Source organism: Mus musculus, chromosome X, assembly GCF_000001635.26.
Source record: "Mus musculus strain C57BL/6J chromosome X, GRCm38.p6 C57BL/6J".
In the NCBI taxonomy this organism is placed as follows: domain Eukaryota; kingdom Metazoa; phylum Chordata; class Mammalia; order Rodentia; family Muridae; genus Mus; species Mus musculus.
The window spans coordinates 106,603,745-106,624,218 of NC_000086.7; the positions used below are offsets into that span (position 1 = coordinate 106,603,745).

The 20,474-nt window shown below is 37.5% G+C and overlaps 1 protein-coding gene and 1 pseudogene across 3 annotated transcripts in view; both read left to right on the forward strand.

The window, feature by feature from the left end:
• Window positions 1-20,474, forward strand: part of Gm5127 (predicted gene 5127) — a 127,388-nt gene that overhangs the window by 20,575 nt on the left and 86,339 nt on the right. The gene's annotated exons all lie outside the window — the stretch shown is intronic.
• Window positions 8,245-9,234, forward strand: Gm14877 (annotated as a pseudogene).

A 20,474-nucleotide genomic window follows, 5' to 3' on the forward strand; every position in this document is an offset into this window, starting at 1 on the left:
TATTTGTAGGCGGGGAAAAGATAATCCTACCAGTATATGCTAATATATCTGGCATTATGTGAAACTTGATCTTAAGATATACTTCCTCTTTACCTCTCTCCTTCCATATATCCTCTCTCCTTCACAGGCTGTATGTGTGTGTGTCCCCCTCCTTCATGAAATTTGTGATTCTATAAGAATTTTGAAAAGCATTTTTCTTTTTGATTGTCTCATATCCTAGGAGGAAAAGGACATGCCAATCTAGAGTGTGCTAATTAGAACCTGAGGTGTGATTTGATGTTGAAGACAAATTGATAAGATTTTGAAGTAAACTGGGTGAATGAACTACTTTGAATTTTACTATGAAAGTCCTGTGTTGGGATACACACACACACACACACACACACACACACACACATTGTGTAAACGTAGCCTTATTATTAATAACTAGTTGGAAGGACTTGTAAATGTCCTTATAACAGTGGCTTTCTGGCCAGTTATGGGCTACAAGAAAGAAATTTCTCAAATTTTCCATCTTTAGGCAGCCTAATGACTTTACAGTCACTCTTTATCCTCTTCCACGGAATCCTTGGATGCAGTGGTAATGATGATGCTTGGGAGAAAAGGTCGTCCAAGAACATTTAAAAGGGAAGCAAACATTTGGATTCAAGAGCAGACTTTAATCCTATCTTGGGAATTTTATTGCTATTTTAGCCAGTATTTATTCAATGGAATTGAGTTTATAAGAGATACAGAGTATAAAGTTTTACTTCCCCTCCAGTATGTGTTGTTTTCAAGGAGTTTGAGTTATGGCAGAAGGGGTATTTTTTTTTAGATACTGAAGAAAAGTGCTTTAAGATAGCACCACTTGGGGCTGGTGAGATGGCTCAGTGGGTAAGAGCACCCGACTGCTCTTCCAAAGGTCCAGAGTTCAAATCCCAGCAACCACATGGTGGCTCACAACCATCTGTAATGAGATCTGATGCCCTCTTCTGGTGTGTCTGAAGACAGCTACAGTGTACTTACATATAATAAATAATAAATAAATCTTAAAAAAAAGAAAAGATAGCACCACTGTTGGTGTAGCATCGAGGGGGTGCCCCCCCCCTCTGACTTCTTTATTTCTTTAGTTGTGTCTCTGTTCCTGAGTGATGGGAAGAACAGGCTTTCCATCAGCTCTGACAGGGCTTCACTTTCTATTAGCTGCTCCAATCTTACTGTGTTTTCTGGAACTGACTGCATTCCATTTCTCCTTTCCTTCTCTCGCCATCCTTTCTTCTCCATCCAGTTTCGTTGCAGCTATCGCCTTACATTTTCAGAAGATGTTAACAGGGTAGACTGACACCTCTCTACTGTTACCTCCCTGCTTCCCTCTCCTCACTTTCCTAGATGCTTTTCAGTTCTGACATTTTAAAAAGTGTGGTAGAGAAGATCAAGTAAGGAGAGCGCTGGAAAATGGGTCTTCACATATATATTAGATGATGAATCTGTGTTAGTAAAACACCACTAGGTAGAAAGTTAAGGGGTTTTCAGTCATGTAGTATTCACATACCCACTCTAGGCCAAAAGATCTTCTATGGAGAGTATACAGATGCAGAGCTGAAGGGGCCTGGAAAATGATCTTGTTTAAAATTTAATTTTAGCTGAAATGGATATGACATTCCTGTTTTATTATTGCTTTCTCCAGGTGTTATCCCATTGCTTTGTTTAGATTGTTTAATAAGTAATACTGTTCAGCTTTCTCATACTGCAGATAAGAACGTAGACCACAGAAGAAGCTCTCACAAGATGTATTTCGGCTAAACTGTCTTTTGTAGGTTTACTTTTTATCATTTTCTTTTTTAATTGTAAATAAAGTTGTTTTCATGCAATATATTCTGATAACAGTTTTCTCTTTCCTAATCTCCCAAATCTTCTCCTACTCCCTGTATCTCCCACTCTATTGCTTCTTTCTCTCTCTTAAGAAAACATGCAGGCAAATACAAAAGCCAGGATCAAACAGACAAACAAAATAACAATTGAGAAAAAAAGAAACAAAGAAAGAACATGAGAAATGATACACACACATATGTGATGAAAATAAAAATAAAAATATATCTTTACACACTTCTTTACATGCACACACGCATGCACACGCACACAATAAAATCACTCAAAATCAGGAACAATACAAGCAAGAGATCAATAATATAAAAACCAAACCAAAACCAAAATATCCAAACAAAGCAATGTGAGACAAAAATAATAAACAAAATTATCTTTGCATTCGTTTTGTGTTGACAATCTAGCATTGGGCATGGAGCCTGGCCGTAAGTGTGGTTTGTATATTCAGTGAAACACCATTGGGAAAAAAATAAAACCTTTTTTCCTGTGTGAGTCCTTTTAATTGGAGGTAGCTTCTGGGACTCTTCCTGGCTTGGGCCTGTGCAGGCCCTGTGCATGCTACCACAGTCTCTCTGAGTTCATATTTATGACAGCCTTGTGTCGGGAAGATACTGTTTCCTTGGAGTCATCCATCCCCTCTTTTCTCATCCTCTACAGAGTTCCCTGAGGTCTGATGGGAGAGACTTGATGGGCACATCTCATTTAGAACTAAGATCTCACATTCACTTACCATAAGCTCACATTTTGAATATTTGTCTGTCAGCTTGTGACATTTGTGGGCTGTGGAGCCTTTGTGAACTGAGGCCAATCTGTTGGAAGTAGGTCACTAGAGATGAATGTTGAAGTTCGGCTCCTCCTGGTTCAGCTTTCCTGGACTCCTGGTCTGTCATGGTCTCTGTCATGTGCTCTCCCACCACAGTCCTCTGATCCTAATTCACTATCACACACACACACCCCCATCTCGAAATTTCATGATACTGTGAGCCAAAGCAAATCTTCCTCGCTTAATTTCTTTCTGTCAGATATTTTGGTCACAGTGATCCAAAAGCAACAAGAATTTCATTCACCACAAAGTCAAGGAGTGTAATGTTTCTTTTAACACTGAAATTGTTTTGCAAAGCAATACAAATGGTGCTTTGGGAAAATGGTTAAAGAGTGATCCTATACCTGCAGTAACATACACATGGGGGTCTGGGGAGCATGATTCATCTGTGGTTTTTGTTTACAGAAAATGGGACAAGTCAGGTTGGCTTTTGAAACATGGTCTTCAGCAATTGATTTCCTTTATTCTGCTCTAGTACTTAGCCTATAAGTATAACGTATTGTTGATTATTATTCTTAGTGAGTTAAGGGCAGTGTGACTGCATTAGAGTGAGACTGAAAATTCTGAAGAAAAGAATAGTGTAGACCATTCCACACAGATGATGCTGATCATCCAAGCTAGGTCTCTATACATATTTTTCTACTCTGTTCAGTGTTAGAGCTTCTAGCCACATTTAGTTACTTAAATTTGAACGCAAATTAATAAGGAATAAAAATATATCTTGTATGTGCTCTAGCTGCACTTCAGGGGCTTAGTAGCATAGCCACATATGGATATAACTACTGTATTTTAAAACAACAATCTAGACTATGTCTTACAAGTCATAGCTGTTTTGTGGTAGAGGATATCACTATTATAACATTGTGTAAATAACTGGAAATATTTCGCAAAGAACCCACATTTCTCTCCTTTTCAATCAAGTGTAAACAATTTTATTTCAACCTACTATGTGTTCATTTCTCTCAGGGTGTATCTCTGAGCACTACTCAAGGCAGAGTTTGCATGATTCTATGTGTGGACTTTGAAATTTTGGTGAGAGGAAAAAGAGGAGATTTGGTTAGTATGGGTCAGATGTACCCATACAAAGAACAAGTTATGTAAAAAGAACAAGTTATGCACAAAGAACAAGTTATGCAAAATAAAAGCTCTATTAATTATGATGATTGCTCTGGTTTTACTTCTCTTACACAATGTATGTCCCTGTGTCCAGCTGATGATTAGTGGAAATGAAGACTAGAGCTGGTTTGGTGGGATATTTGGTAGCTGGGACTGTTGGGGGGCGTGGTCAGGAAACTCACAACATGAGTTCAATGCCATCCTTGGCTACACAGCAAGTTTAAGGCCAGCTTGGATCTTTCTCTCTCTCAGAAGCAAAAGCCCAGAAAGTATGGTACAGATAAAAACATGTACATCTCTTCCCTAAGTGCCTTCTTTCACTGCAAATATTCCATGACTGGTTATAAGGTTTTCAAATGAGATGACTTGGGATCATGTAGAATATTATACTGGCAGTGGAAGGAACTCGGGAACTACTTTATGTCTGGAACTATGTTTGCAACAATGGTGGCATTTGCCAGGTGTATTAGTATATTCTCTGTCTTTTTCCGTCTCTGTCATTCTCTCTATCTCTCTGCTTAAGCAACACTGAAGCACTATTTGTAAAACTAGTGTATGAAAGTAAAATAAAGGCATTCATTTGAGTCAAAGCTGGAGTAGTAAGATCAAGGTTTATTGACCTAGGACATAGTAAATAAAGGTTATGATTGTCATATTTTCCAATTATAATGAGTAAACCTAAGAGGGAGGTGATGATACTTCACCACTATGATGAGAATCAAAGTGGGATAATGTAAGTTAAAGGCCTTGCAAACTGCTACAAAAATAATCTTTTGATTATTTCCTAGTAATAGGGGAAACCCCCCAGGAATGTACTCATAAATAATCATTGGCCTCTTTCCTTTATCTCATCAGCAACCAGTAAATTCTTTAGAAAACAAGCCAAATTTGTTTAACTCTTTGATTTGTGGTTTAGTCCTTAATTTACCTTCCCTCCTTTGTTAAGAAGCCCTGGCTTTCAAACAAAAATACTAACAGAAAGGCACAGGTGTAGTTCACTATGAAAGGCACTGGGTTCAATTAGTTTGCTTATAATAAAGAGCTTACAATACATTTGAAAAGATAAGATATGTATCTACCTTGTAGGGCTGTGGCTGAAGCTCCCCTGTAGAGTGCTTGTTTAGCATGAACTTTGTACTGTCTCTAGCACCAAAGTGGAAACAGAGCTGGGCAAAAATTTTGAATTCAATTGAGTTTTCAAAGATTGTTTTCTTCTTGTTGTTATTTTTTTTGCTTTTGTATTTGTATTTGTTTTTCTGTTTGGAACTATTCCCCCAGAGTATGGAGCAGGAGATAATAGGAAGAGGAGGTGTATTCCAAGAGGTTGTGTACAGTTAGTGGATAGTTAACACCTTAAACTCTGGAGGTAGATCTGGCCTAAAAGTTCTATTTTTCATTGATGAGTTATGCTTTGGATAACTGATTAAACTTCTTGGCTTCTCAGATCTCTGGTTTACAAAATGAAACTACTGTCTTATGAGGCCTAAATATAATATTTTCCATCAATAATTGCATTTCCAATAAATGTAATATATAATGTTCACAATATAGTTTTTGTTCTTTCAGGATTATTTATATTCTAAAAATTTCAGCCTATAATTAGAGAGTATTCCAAAGAATGATTTCTGGTTTCAAGTCATAAGAACTTTTCCACATCTTGGAATTGGTGGTCTGGTAATATTGGACATCGACTTGAATTCAAAAGAGGATCTTGATTTTTGAAAATACAGCCACTTGATTTTTTTGGTGTATTTTTTGCATACAGATGATCAGCAATGATTTTATTTATCATTATCTCTTAATAAGTATGTGTGTCTATATTCTGTCCAGAGGCATCTTACTCTTGGCCAGATGGAGCCTAGATTACATGATTGAGGTTTTGAACTTAATTTAAAAAAAAGAAACCCATAAATGAAGATTTTTTTCATTTCGAATTTTAGAGAACAGAAAAGATGAGGTGTGTCTCACATGGCTCAGCTTGATCTCTAGATGTTTAATTTATTTGCTTATAAAATCTGGACCCAGTTTGTTTAGTTTCATTATTTTTGACTTGGCACATGCCAGGGTGCATCAACCTTAAATGTATTTAGATAACAGAGTGGTATTTGCTATGCATACAGAAAATGTGGGTAAAACCATATGGGTAACTAATAGATGACTGGTTTTTAGATGAACACGTTCCTCATGAGACCAGGACAAAAATAGGAGGTGAAAGTTTATTTGTTAAATCTCTCTCTATTTTTTTTTCGAGACATGGTTTATCTGTGTATCCCTGGCTATCCTGGAAGTCACTATAGATCAGGCTGGCCTCGAACTCAGAAATCTGCCTGCCTCTCTGCCTCTCAAGTGCTGGGGTTAAAGGCGTGTGCTACCACTGTCTGGCTTGTTAAATCTCTTAAAAGAACGTTTGAACTATTATCTTTCTCTTTCTCAATGTTAAGCAAATACTGTTTGTGAAGTGTTTTGAAGCTGGGAGAAAATAATTATGAGATTATTATTTGCTATCATTTTAGTATTGGCTATGGTGGTTTTGAACTTTCTCTCTCACACCAAAACGTTATGGGTTTCTCTCTGCTCTGAAATGATTCTAACCTGCTTTGACTTCTAAATGAAGCATGTTCTTGTTTCTAATAGCTATTCAATCTCTAGGCTTTCTTGAGTCCAATATTTTAGACAAGCAAAGAAACACATGACAGCTGTGAGCAGTCTAAATGGACACTAAAAGAGCTTTCCATTTTGTTCCCTAGATAAAAACACCATCTCATTTGACTCCTTTTGGGTTTTTAACTGTCAGTTCTTCCCTTCTTTCCTGTTTTACACAGGAAGTGCTGATAGCATTCTATATAAATAAGTATCCCACATTTCATAACTGTTGCCTCCTTTCTGAGCTTGGAGAATCCTGCAGAGAGCCTTGTTACACTTAGTGACCCAGGGGAGCCAAGGTGGATGCTTTCTTACACAAAGAAAGATGCCTAGAAACGTGGCAGGGCCAGCCCTGAGGAAAATTAGGGTATAAACAGAGCCTTTTGACTTTTCTTCCATGTAGAGCTATCTTTTATTTCTTTTGCTCATTTTGGTTTCCAACTACACAGTGCTTCTATTCCCTTCAAGTTTGGTTTCTTTGAGCAATAAATATTTGTTAGGAAGTTACTTTTTGTTTTTGACTTACAAATGCACAATTAGAAAAACTTTCCCTAACAATTACTACAGAATACAGTGCACCATTTAAGTGCAATTTCCACCTTTGATTTTGGTGCATCAGAAAAAAAATGCAATCATTAACTTCAACTTATGCAATTTATTTTCTTTAGAACATTAATGCTGTATCTTTTTTCTTATTTATTTATTTTCCAAACTCTGCTCCCTCTTCCTTTCCATCCCTCACTGAGTCCCTTTCCCTGCCTTCTCTCCCCTTTTCCTCTAAAAGGGTGGGGCCCCTACAGGTATCCTCCTACCCTGGCACATAAAGTCTCTGTCAGATTAAGTGAATCCTCTCCCACTGAGGCCAGACAGGCAGTCATGAAAATTGTGTTGCCTATCTGCTACATATGTTCTGGGGGTGGGGTGGGGTGGGGTGTTCGTTCCAGCTTCTACATGTTCACTGCTTGTTCACTCAGATTCTGAGAGCTCCCAGGGGTCCAGGTTTGTTGACTGTTAGTGTTCCTGTGGAGTTTCCATCTATTACTGGGCCTTTGATCCTTCTCCCAACTCTTCCATAGGTGTCTCCACCCTCAGCCTAATGTTTAGCTTTGGGTATTTGCTTCTGTCCCTAATGCTGTATGTATTTACATATTCATTAATGTCCTTCCATAACTCAGCTGGTTGAGCATAGTATTGTAGAGATGTCTCTTTTAAAGCCCATTGAAGGTAATATTATGAGAATTTATGTTCATTCATTCATTTAAAATAGTCTTTTCTTTCATGTTAACTTCCATGGGAACATTGACATGTTCAACAAGTTCACCTCCATAACTCTTCCAAAACTGATGACCCAAGATTGACTCTTTTTCTGAAGTTAACTCTATCTTATAGTTTTATTAGATTTTGTGTCATATTCATTAAGTTATAATTTGCAATATAATTTAATTTGTACCATTTAATATTAAATATTGTTGATTAAAACATTGGTTAAAACAAGAAAACATGACAATATAATTTTTAAACTCTGTTTTCTTTTTATGGTTGAAATTGTTGTATTTTTATTTTGTTCTGTGTACCACATTATTTATATTTTCTATGCTTAATTTTCAAATGGTGACCTTTCTACCTCTCAACAAACTTAGCATTACTATAAACATAATATAGCTCTGTCCTCTTCCTTTTGGCTTCAGCAGCCATCGTCTAGTAACTCACAAAAAGACCAGCATAAAAGGAAAGAGGAGGGCACTTGCTATACGTATTCTAGGCCTTTTAGGAAACATGGAGTTGTTCCTTTGGCCACACACATGTGAATCTACAAGAAGGGTGATATTGTAAACATCAAAAATGGGCACTGTTCAAAAAAGGAATGCCCAGTTCTCTTCTGGTCTCTTTGGCCTCGTCGATAGAAGCAAAATGATGAAAGGAAAGTTATCCTGTGGAAAGCATCACAATAAGCTGCACACACTGTGCTGCTGCTGTGGCTCTAAGGCCTACACCTTCAGAAGGCAATCTGTGGCAAATGTGACTACCTTGTTAAGTACAAGAGAAAGTATAACTGGAGTGCCAAGTCTAACAGACGAAACACCACTGGGACTTGTTGGATGAGGTACCTAAAAACTGTCTATCACAGATTCAGACATGGATCCCATGACAGAACAGCACCTAAACCCAAGAGGGCAGCTGTTGCCGCATTCAGTTCATCTTGAGGATTTCAATCAGTCATAAAATAAATGTTCTCTGGTTTCAAAAAAAGAAAAAAAAAAGCCCCATAAGTGTTACCATGGCAAAACTGGAAGACTCTACAATGTTACCCAACATGAGCATCATTGTAAACAAGCAAGTTAAGGACAAGATTTTAGCCAAGAGGAGAGGATCAGTGTGCAGATTGAGCAAGTCAAGCACTCAAAGAGCAGAGACAGCTTCCTGAAGCAGGTGAAGGAGAACGATGAGAAGCAAATGGAAGCAGAAGAGAAGGGCACCTGGGTTCAGATAAAGTGCCAGCCTGCACCCCTCAGAGAAGCACTCTTTGTGACGACTAACAGAAAGGAACGTGAGCTACTGGAGCCCATTCTATACAAATTCATGGCCTGGTGTACAAAAAAGAAATAAAGGACCCAGACTGCAAAGTGTTTATCTTAGGTTAACGTGTGCTGTCTTCTCCCTGAAAGAAAAGGTTAAAGCAAATTTTCATTGTCTTTCCTGTTCAAATTTTACTAATTGTCCTTCTAAATGATAGAAGATTTGGTGAGCAGAAAATATCCTCTTGATTAGAAAATAACAAACAAAAACAAAACATAATAATCACATACACAAAGGACATGTAAGGTATAATAATAATTATTACATTTATAATAACAACACAGCAATAATAATAATAAAAAGCCCGACAAAGCATTATGAGATGAAGAAGCAAGAATGCCATCAGATTTGTTCTGTGTTGGCCATCTACTGCTGGGTATGTGGTCTGCACTTGAGAATGGTTTGTATACTAGTGTGACTTTGTTAGAGAAAACGAATTTTTTCTTTGTGAGCAGTTAACAATTGGAGTTAGCTTCTTGGTGGGATGTGAGCTGGTGTCCACCTCCCCTCTTAGTGCTGGGACCACATTTGTCTTAGACATATGCTGGCCCTATGCATGCTGTTATAGTCTCTGTGTGTTCTTATGTACATCAGTTCTGCTGTGTTTAGAATGTTGTGCTTCCTTGGTGTTTGGGCTTCAGCAGCACAAGTTCCTTTCCATCAGTCTCCTTTGGCTCTTACACTCTTTCTGCCTCCTCTTCCACATGGTTCCCTGAGCCCTAAGAATGCATACAGAAAATGAGGTTCATTTACACAATAGAAATCTATTCAGCTATTAAGAACCAGGACATCATGAGTTTTTCAGGCAGATGGAACTAGAAAATATCATCCTGAGTGAGGTAACACAGACCCAAAATGACATGCATGGTATGTCCTCACTGATATGTGGATATTAGCCAAAAAACTACAGAATACCCAGGATACAATCCACAGAATCCATGAAAAGGTCAACAAGCTGAAGGTCTCAAGTAAGTATGTCTCAATCCCACTTTTGGGGGGGGGGGGGAGAAAGCAATCACAGGAGGAGAAGGGAGGGAGCTGGGTGGGAAAGGTGACAGGAAGGGCAAGAGGGGAACATGATCCAGGTATTGTTGGGGGGGGGGGGACAGGACTGAACTGGCCAGCAGAAAGAATGGAAACTGGCAACCTCTGGAGGTAGGAGGTGGGGGGACCCTCTAGAATGTACCAGAGACCTGAGAGGTGAGAGATTCAGAACTCATAGGGTGGGACCTGGTGCCAGGTCCCGGACACATATACAACAGAGGACTGCCTGGTCTGGCTTCAGTGGGAGAAGAGGCACTTAACCGTTGAGAGACTTGAGGTTCCAGGGAGTGGGGAGGGCTGGTGGTGGGCGGGCATTCTCTTGGAGACAGGGGGAAGAGAATGGGCTGAGGGACTGTGGGAGGTTGAACTAGGATGCTGGGTAATGACTAGACTAAAAAAAAATAAAGGTAATAGAAAAATAAGAAAATAAAATAAAAAAACAAAAATAAATACCTCCTCTATTACACCATTCCCTTCTCTGAGATATCTAGACACACACACATCTCCCACTGAGAACCAATCAGGCAGTCCAGTAAGGGGAAGGGGATCCAGTAGCAGGGAAACAGAATCAGAGACAGCCCCTGATCCAGTTGTTAGTGGAGCAAGTCTCTGACTATTGTGCCTGACCTTGGGGCTTCTTTGTGTTGGCTTACGTTGTCCAGCTTTGAAGAGAGGTTGTTTTTGCTTTGTCTTATTATATTTTATTTTGTCATGTTTTGTTGTATCCCTTTTAACTCTGTTCTCTTCTAATGAGAGACAGAAGGGGGGTGGATCTAGATAGGAGACAGGGTGGGGGAGGAACTGGGAGGAGTAGAGGGAGGGGGAACTGTAATCAGGATATATTATATGGGCCAAGGATCTAATTTCAATAAAAGAAAAAACCCAGTTGTTGGTTATTCCTGTAACATTTATGTCACTACTGTACAATTTGGTGAATTTTCTCTGCACAATTGAAAATAATTTATAGTCCAATAGTATAAAGAGTATTTATAAATGTATTTAGATATTATAGATATATAAAATATAATTATATATTATATTTATTTATAATATATTATATTTAACTATAATTATATATTTATATATTAAATATAATTTATAAATATAATTGTTCACTGAATATGTGTTTTGGATCTTGATCTTTATTGATTGCTTTGCAGTACAGGTATTTATTGATAGGAGTATTAAAATCAACTGCATACTTACTGTTATATAGTTTTTCTTTTAAAGTTCTTTCTAGAATTTTGTTGTATTAATAAAAATGGAACCCACAAAGCAGAAAAATTTAAACTTTCTTTAAAATGGGTATATTTATCTTGCCTTATCAAATATTTCAACTCTATCAGCTTAATGAACTACATATCCTTTACATAACAATTAGAGAGGAAGCTGTTTTCCTTATTTAATGAAAACTAAAGCTTACGTTTTCAAAACATGAGTTGAATCCACTAAATGTGTCCATTTTATGATTATATTTTTAATAAAAGTAATAGTTACACTTTCATTTTGGAGATGGTATTTCATACAGCAACTCAAAGGCTCTTATCAGATTACCTTTTCTATGTTCGCCAATAGTAATGGTTCAGCTTTTAATTTTCAATTATATTTTGAAATAAAATTTATGCCCATTAACTATATACTTCTCTGTTGCTGTATCTTAGTTTGCACACTTGTATATAATGTAGAGAAAGAAGTATGGATTGAAATTGAGCTTTCTGTCCACTCATTCTGCCACTTATATGCCATTCCTAGTGATCCTGTGGAGCCATACACCAAACTCCAGATTGGGAAGCAATTCAGCTTTTCCTCAAATTCTACATTTATTGAACAAGGACATACTTTTTAATGAGCCATTTTTTAAAGTTCAAAAATGATTCTGTAATTGTTTGAAGGGTCTCTTTTAATCCCTTACTCTCTGAAGTTCAAATATTTTCTTGTGTCCCTTACAACCTGCTGCTTGTTAATGTCAATGGTTTCCTCATTACTGCTGCCTTTCCAGTTGTTCTCATAACTCCTTTTGATTAAGTTCCAAGTGCTTGATTAGCTCTGATTAACTTCCAGGCTTTGTTTATGTGCTTCAAGAATGTGTGGAGAGACATCAAGGAAGAACCTTTCGGAGTTGTTACCATTTACCATGTCAGTCTTGGGTTGCTGTTATTTTAACTTCTTTAGTTCTTTTCTTTGTATTTTTCAATTATAATTTTTAAAAATTGAAATTATAATTAATTTATTATTATACTTGGATTATCCTATTGATGGCCATTAGCAATATATTTTATCTGTTTGTTTTCTTTTTTTAAAGATTTATTTATTTTTATTTATATGAGTACACTGTAGCTGTCTTCAGACACACACCAGAAGAGGGCATCAGATTCCATTATAGATGGTTGTAAGCCACCATGTGGTTGCTGGGAATTGAACTCAGGACCTCTGCAAGAGCAGTCAGGGTTCTTAACCACTGAGCGATCACTCCAGACCATCTGATTGTTTTCTTATTCAATTTGTGACTCTGTGTTACATATATGTGTATGAGTGTGTGTGCCTCTGTGCATGTGGACAACTTGTGGAGTCAGTTATTTCCTTCCATTATGTGTGTTCTAAGGATGGAACTCAGGTCATCAGGTTTGGTGGCAGGCACCCTCACCTCTTGAGCCATCTCATAGTCTGCAGTTAACAATTTAACTGTTTTGTCTTTGATACATACACAGTATGTTACAGACTTGTATACAGTCCTTTGATCTCTTGTAATTCCCTAACTCATGTCTTCTTTCTGGATTCCCTTAACTAATGTGGAGGATAGCTGATGTTTTATATGTTTGTGAAGTTTTATAATTTCTTCCTGAAACTAATTCACTGTTCCTATCAGAGTTCTGAGTGCTTTGTTCTGCTCAGAGACTCCACTGCATTGTCACGATCTCTCAGTCTTTCAATGAGGGCTTTAGCAGTGAAGACCCAGAGCCCATGCCAACAAGGAACTATATACCCAAAGGGAGGATGACTCTGTCCCTTTGTTCTACCTCTTTAGTGAGAACCTCAAAGACACAGTGGTAGGAATGCTAAGGAGATGACTTGGCTTGGCTCAGTCATGGACCTAAGGGACACCTGGTGCCCCACAACTGCACACAGTTTTCTTTAATAATTAATGTTGTGGGCCCAACAATAGAACCGGTTTTCCAGTTTCCCCAAATATTAGTTATCTACTGAGCTAGCTAACAGTCCCATAAAAGGAATAGAAATGACTGGTCCACTTTCCTGGAAAACTGTGTGGATGCAGAGTTTAGCACCACTTGCCAGTGTTGTTGATTGATGAGGTAAGTTCAGCAGAAACTATTTTAGGAAGTCTGAAATTAAACATGATTTATTTGCTATCAGTCCCTTGTGCTCATTTCTGTTGACTACTCTCCTCCCTACTTTATCTCTTTGGGTTTTCTGTTAGTGTTTTCATTGTTTACACTTTACCATTTTACTGGTTTTGTTGATTGACTTACTGCTTCTGTTTCTGAGCTGTACCTATCCATCCCCGCCTTTCCACTACCTCTTGTAAATGCTAGTCTTTCTATCTCTACAGTTTGTCTCTTCCAACATGGTTATATATATATACAGTTAGACTTATCATATAGTGCTCTTTCCTATTGACTTTTTTCACTTAATAAGGTGCATTTTGTAGTAGTCTTCTTAGCACGAAATAATACTTGGGTCTTTTACAAATAATATTAATTTGTCTGTGTGTGTCTCTTTGTGTGTGTGTGAGTGTGCTCTGTGGAAGTATTTTTATGTATATGCTGATGTGCAGGTCTATCTAAGTGAAAGGTAAAGGTTGATTTGGGGTGTATTCGTTTATTACTTTACACTTTATTGCTTGAGACAAAGTCTCTCAGTGAAACTGGAGAACACTGCTTGGCTACATAGGCTGGCCAGACAAACAGCTCAGATTCCTCCTGTTACCATCTCCTAGCATGTGCTGCCGATCTTGGCTTGTTATCTGGGTGTTAAGGCTCTGAATGTGGGTCCTTGTGTTTGCAACCCAAATGCTTTATCCACTGAGACATGTCTGTAGGCCTTAAATTTCTTTTTCTATATTTGAACTAGGCACATCTAAATGTGTAACAAAACCAACAATCATAAATAAACCTAACAAAACCAATATCATATATAAAACTTTTATATCACTGATATTTATCTTGTAACACAAACATATAAATATCTGTCTTCTTCTAAAAATGATATAATGTACATATTATTTTCCTAACTTGATTTTCACTTATGTCTTATGAATATACCAGTATAATTTTTATCATGATTTTCATTTAATATTTTGAATGTATAACATAGTTGCATAGTTCAAATTCAAATGATATAAAATGGTGAATGTTTGAGTGTTGTATATTCATTCTTATCAATGTTTTCTCATTACTTAATTTCTATGCATATTTCCACCATTTGAAAATAAATACAAGCACAAATATTACAAAATTACATTTTACTTTACTTTCCCTCATCTTTTATAAAGCAAAATATGACATTCTACATGTGTTGTTTTATATATTTTTGTTCATGTCACAATAAAGCTTTTATTTTGTCTTACAGAACTTTTTACTTAAACAGCACTATATTTTTCAACCTTCGCTCCTTCCAATATTTTGTTAAATATTATGCTACAATGAACATTATATATTCAGCATCATTATACATATCTCTATTATCCTAGAATGCATCCCTACAAGTTGTTGTATTTTGTAGCATCAGTTCTTTTAGATGTACATATACTGCAATCATAATTAAATTGTATACTCCTCTGAGGAAGGAAGCTTTAGTTAGTACCCTATGATGCCAAGGATATTTTCATATTCATATAGGGACCCAATTAATATACATTGGATATAGGGACTAATTTTGGTCTAAGAGTACTGCCTTACATTAATATATGAATATACTTCTTATCATATATTATACTAAGAGAATTATACTTGTTAGCCTGGGACTGTAGAAGAAACCTCTAAATCAGAGATAGGTATCAATGGTCAGCCATCCTTGGGAAAGAAATAAACAGTAGATCCCAGGGTACAGGAAGTTACTAGAAAAGAGAAATCAAGGCCTACAGCAGGAATCTAGACAAAACCCCACCATTAATACACACAGATTGTAGTCTATTTAGAGCTCTTTCTTCACTTAAAAATGACATATTGCATGTTCCTTTTGTGACTAACAAATTCTCATAGGGAAGTAGTTGTCTGGTTATAATGCTGATGCCTAAAAAAGCAATCTCCAGGTTACGCTTAATCCTGTAATCTTTAGCACCCAGCATAGCAATCAAAATGAACTAGGTAGAATGCTATCAGAGGCATGCCATGAATATGTTAGAATATGCTCAGAAGGAGGCAAAGTCAATGAGTGTTTCTGTGGCCAAGATTTTCTTAAACATCTTAAAAATCCCCGATATCTTTACCTATCCCAAATCGGATAGGGGACTAATATCCAATATATATAAAGAACTCAAGAAGGTGGACTCCAGAAAATCAAATAACCCCATTAAAAATGGGGCTCAGAGCTGAACAAAGAATTCTCACCTGAGGAATACCGAATGGCAGAGAAACACCTGAAAAAATGTTCAACATCCTTAATCATCAGGGAAATGCAAATCAAAACAACACTGAGATTCCACTTCATTCCAGTCAGAATGGCTAAGATCAAAAACTCAGGTGACAGCAGATGTTGGCGAGGATGTGGAGAAAGGGGAACACTCCTCCATTGTTGGTGGGATTGCAAGCTTGTACAACCACTCTGGAAATCAGTCTGGCGGTTCCTCAGAAAATTGGACATAGTACTACCGGAGGATCCCGCAATACCTCTCCTGGACATATATCCAGAAGATGTCCCAACCGGTAAGAAGAACACATGCTCCACTATGTTCATAGCAGCCTTGTTTATAATAGCCAGAAGCTGGAAAGAACCCAGATGCCCCTCAACAGAGGAATGGATACAGAAAATGTGGTACATTTACACAATGGAATACTACTTAGCTATTAAAAAATGAATTTATGAAATTCCTAGGCAAATGGATGGACCTGGAGGGTATCATCCTGAGTGAAGTAACCCAATCACAAAGGAACTCGCACAATATGTACTCACTGATAAGTGGATAATAGCCCAGAAACTTAGGATACCCAAGATATAAGATACAACTTGCCAAACGCATGAAATTCAAGAAGAACGAAGACCAAAGTGTGGACACTTTACCCTTTCTTAGAAATGGGAACAAAACACCCATAGAAGGAGTTACAGAGACAAAATTTGGAGCTGTGACGAAAGGATGGACCATCTAGTGACTGCCATATGCAGGGATCCATCCCATAATCAGCTTCCAAATGCTGACACCATTGCATACACTAGCAAGATTTCGCTGAAAGGACCCAGTTATAGCTCTCTCTTGTGAGACTATGCCGGGGCCTAGCAAACACAGAAGTGGATGATCACAGTCAGCTATTGGATGGGTCACACGGCCCCTAATGGAGGAGCTAGAGAAATTACCCAAGGAGCTAAAGGGAACTGCAACCCTATAGGTGGAACAACAATATGAACTAACTAGTACCCGTGAGCTCTTGTCTTTAGCTGCATATGTATCAAAAGATGGCCTAGTCGGCCATCACTGGAAAGAGAGGCCCATTGGACTTGCAAACTTTATATGCCCCAGTACAGGGGAACGCCAGGGCCAAAAAGGGGGAGTGGGTGGGTAGGGGGTTGGGGGGGTGGGTATGGGGGACATTTGGGATAGCATTGAAAATGTAAATGAGGAAAATACCTAATAAAAAAAAATCCCCGATATCTTACCGGAGGCATGATAACATACAGAAGCTCATCTTAGAACAAGGTGAACAAGTTTGAAAGCAGCTTGCATGAAAAAACAAAACAAAACAAAACAAAACAAAAACCAAAAACCATGTTGCTTCTTGAAGACTTATGTACTAAATGCTCTTGCTGGCAACACATTATGTACCGGATTTGCTGAAATGTCGCTGTAGCTTTAAGTGGCAGAGAAACTTAGATTGTATTTTGTACCAGAGGCATATGGCCAAATTTCATTTGAGAGATGTTTTATCAATATATCCCCCATTGTTTGTGAAGATTGAGGAATGTGGAGGCCGGATAAGGTTTCTTCAAAACTGTTTAGATCTCTGTAGTGCTTTATGAAGGCTACCTAAGAAAGGGTGGGGCAGGATGCTGAGACATTTCAGCAGAGCTTTCATTGTTGAATGTGCCTTCAGGTGTCTGATGGTTAAAAATATCCTAAGATGTCTACTAAGGTTACAAGTTATATCAGTGCTTGACAAATAGAGATTCTTTCAGCTCATACAATGATCATATAATGTTCTGTCATACGTATTGGGAATAATAAACAATCAAATCTAGTAAATGTTTGCTATTCTTTAACAATTATATTAAAAAGAAAACAACTCAAGTGGTTCTGGCAAGCTCATTTTTCTTGTAGATGCTATTGAGAGGAAGCTGGATTGTTGCCATCAGCCCTTTAACCTTAATCAAGATTATGTAAATCCAAAAAGGCTTACAAAATAACATTATAGGTCTCTTGGCTTTCTGTGCTACTTTATTTTAACTAGGATTGCTTGTTTATCTCCATTGCTGATTAACTGTGGGTGTTTTCTTAAAACTGAGTTATCCTCAAAGACCCTTAAGCTTTTTTCATCTTCACCTTCTCTGTGTGGTTACCGAATCAGTCTTTATGCCTTACTATTCTTGTCTCTATTGGTGTATTTCACATCACTTTCTGTTTTTTTCTTGGAAGACCATTCAAATTCTTCCCCTAAGCCTCACTGTTAGAGTTTGATATAGATTCTAACATAACCAACTCAACCATCTAGTGATATTATTTTTGCAGTAAACACTTGGCACTTAGGAAGGGAGTAGAAAACTTCCAGCAGAAAATATCTTGACAGTATGCTGCCCTAGTTCACACACCACCTGACTGCGGCTGCCATTATTCCACATGTGGTTTCTGGCATGGGTCTGAGATTACATTGGTTGTTGAGAAATCTTTCAAGGAAAGAAAGACGTAAATCAATATACTGAAGCATGTACATCTAATTAATAGAAAGCCATACATTTCTTGATATTTTATAGCATTCCACGTATTTTCACTCAAATTCTGAATGTTTTCTATATCATTTCTTGAGTAGTTTTTATAGAAATCTACCCAAATTCTGTTGTAGACTTATAATACAACAAGAGTGGACTAAGACAGACTCAATTTTGTATTAGGAGTTGTGGGAAAGTTGCTTGTTACTCTTCAAAGTCTCTCCATTCAGCCCATGCTGGGTTGGAAATTGCTTCACAGCTTATCTTCTGTTTTAACCTCCTGAGCACCTGCATTATAGGCATATGTCACCACTCTGCAGGGACTCTGGTCTTGTTGAGAAATAAGTTGCAGATGGGAGCCATCTTAATATTTAAAGGACTGATTTTTAATTAACTAAACAACTAAACATTAGTATGAAAAACACCTTTTAGAAGCTGCACCCCATTATGTTTCTACTGCCTAGGAGCCATCTGAGTAGACAATCATAGCAGTGTAGTTTATGCTGTGATACTGCACTGTGGTTGCACAGACATGAGAAACCTAACCTAGTTCATACTGATAATGATCAGGGCCAGTTTTCAGTTACTCTGTTCATCTTAGAAGCCTTTGAGATTATTTATTAATTATAAAAAAAGAATAAATTGTTTACTGTACCCTCAGTTTAAGAGAAGTATGTAAGAATGTAAAACACAGTTTAGAAAAAGATTCCATCTAAAATTGTCAAAATAAAGACTATTTTTGCTTCCAGGGAGCCATGAGACCACAAGCATGAGTCACCATACCTAGTAAAAAGTATGTATGTGAAAAACTACAACAGACTTCACTATTAGTGTCACCACGAGAGTAAGCTGTTTGATTTGGATAGTGCTGAGTGTCTACTTTAGTTCCTTCCCTTTTGTTCAGGTACTTTTTTGATTTCCAAGAAGAATGCAATTGCATTTTCTAGTTTTTTAAAGTTCTTGGAACTCACACCAAGATTTAGGTCATTGTAGATTGTGTGTGTGTATGTGTTGTGTGTGTGTGTGTGCATGTGTGTATGTGTGTGTATGTGTGTGTGTGTGTGTGTGTGTGTGTGTGTGTGTGTGTAGTGAGATAATGGATAATGACTTGGCTAAATTCTTGGTGCATCTTGTGGGTTTTTAAACTCAAAGTGTGTTAGAATAAAATGAGATCATGGAGGTAAAAGTACTTATCCTAGTTTACTTTCTGTTGCTGTGATAAACACTGTGAACAAAAGCAGCATGGAGAGAAAAGGGCTTATATCAGTTTACAACTTACAGTCCATCATGAGCAGAAGTCAGGGCAGGAACTCAAGGCATGAACCTGAAGGTGGGAACGGAAGTAGAGACCATGAAGGACTACTGCATACTGCCTTGCTCTCCATGGCTTGCTTAGCTTGCTTTCTTATACAACACAGGTTCATCTGTTCAAGGGTAGCACCATCCACAGTGTGCCAAACTTTCTCATGTCAATCACTAATAAAGAAAATGTCCCACAGACTTGTCTAGAGGTCAGTTTGATGGAGGAATTTTAACTGAGATTTCCTTTTCCAGATAACTCTAGTTGTGTCAAATCAGCAAAATGAACAACCAACCAACCAACCCAACCAGCCCAGAACTTTATCAAGTTTAATGTAAAGTGTTCATTATTTTTTATTATTGCAGGGAGTTTGAAATGAATTGCCTATCAGCTAAGGTCACATGATCAGCAATAGGAATTTAAATTACACACACAGAGGAAATAATTAAAACTGTCCTCATAGGTCAAATGAAAACTAAACAGAAAATAAGAAAAGGTTGAAAATAAGGTTGTGGTAAAGTGTACAGGTAGAACATTCTAATAACTAGAATTAACTGAGAGGAAAAAGAATTGCCAGAGATCAAAGAGGAAGCCACTCTGTGTAATATATAGATAAAAACAGGAAGTCCTTTAAAGAGAGGCTGGTGAGTATCATGTGCCAAGAATTCAAAATGACAGAAAACTGAGACGAGTCTCTGGACGTGATCAGCAGCAGGATTATAATGGAGGGGACCAGCTGCAGTTGAGGTTAGTGCCAGATGCTGCAGGAAGAAGGATCACTGAGAGAAACAGGAAATGAATTCTGCTTCTTGGAAGACTTTGAGGGAAAGTGCACTTCGTTTATAGTGAGCATGCTTGACTAAAAGGAGTCCATTATGCTGGTTATGTTGTAAAATGATTATCAGGACAAACCTGACATTCTTTTGGATATTTTCTGAAGCTTGGGAGATATGACATAGAAAAAAGGAGTTTTGTACTTTTTTTGTGACTATGGTTTGAAATGCTGTCTTGCAATGA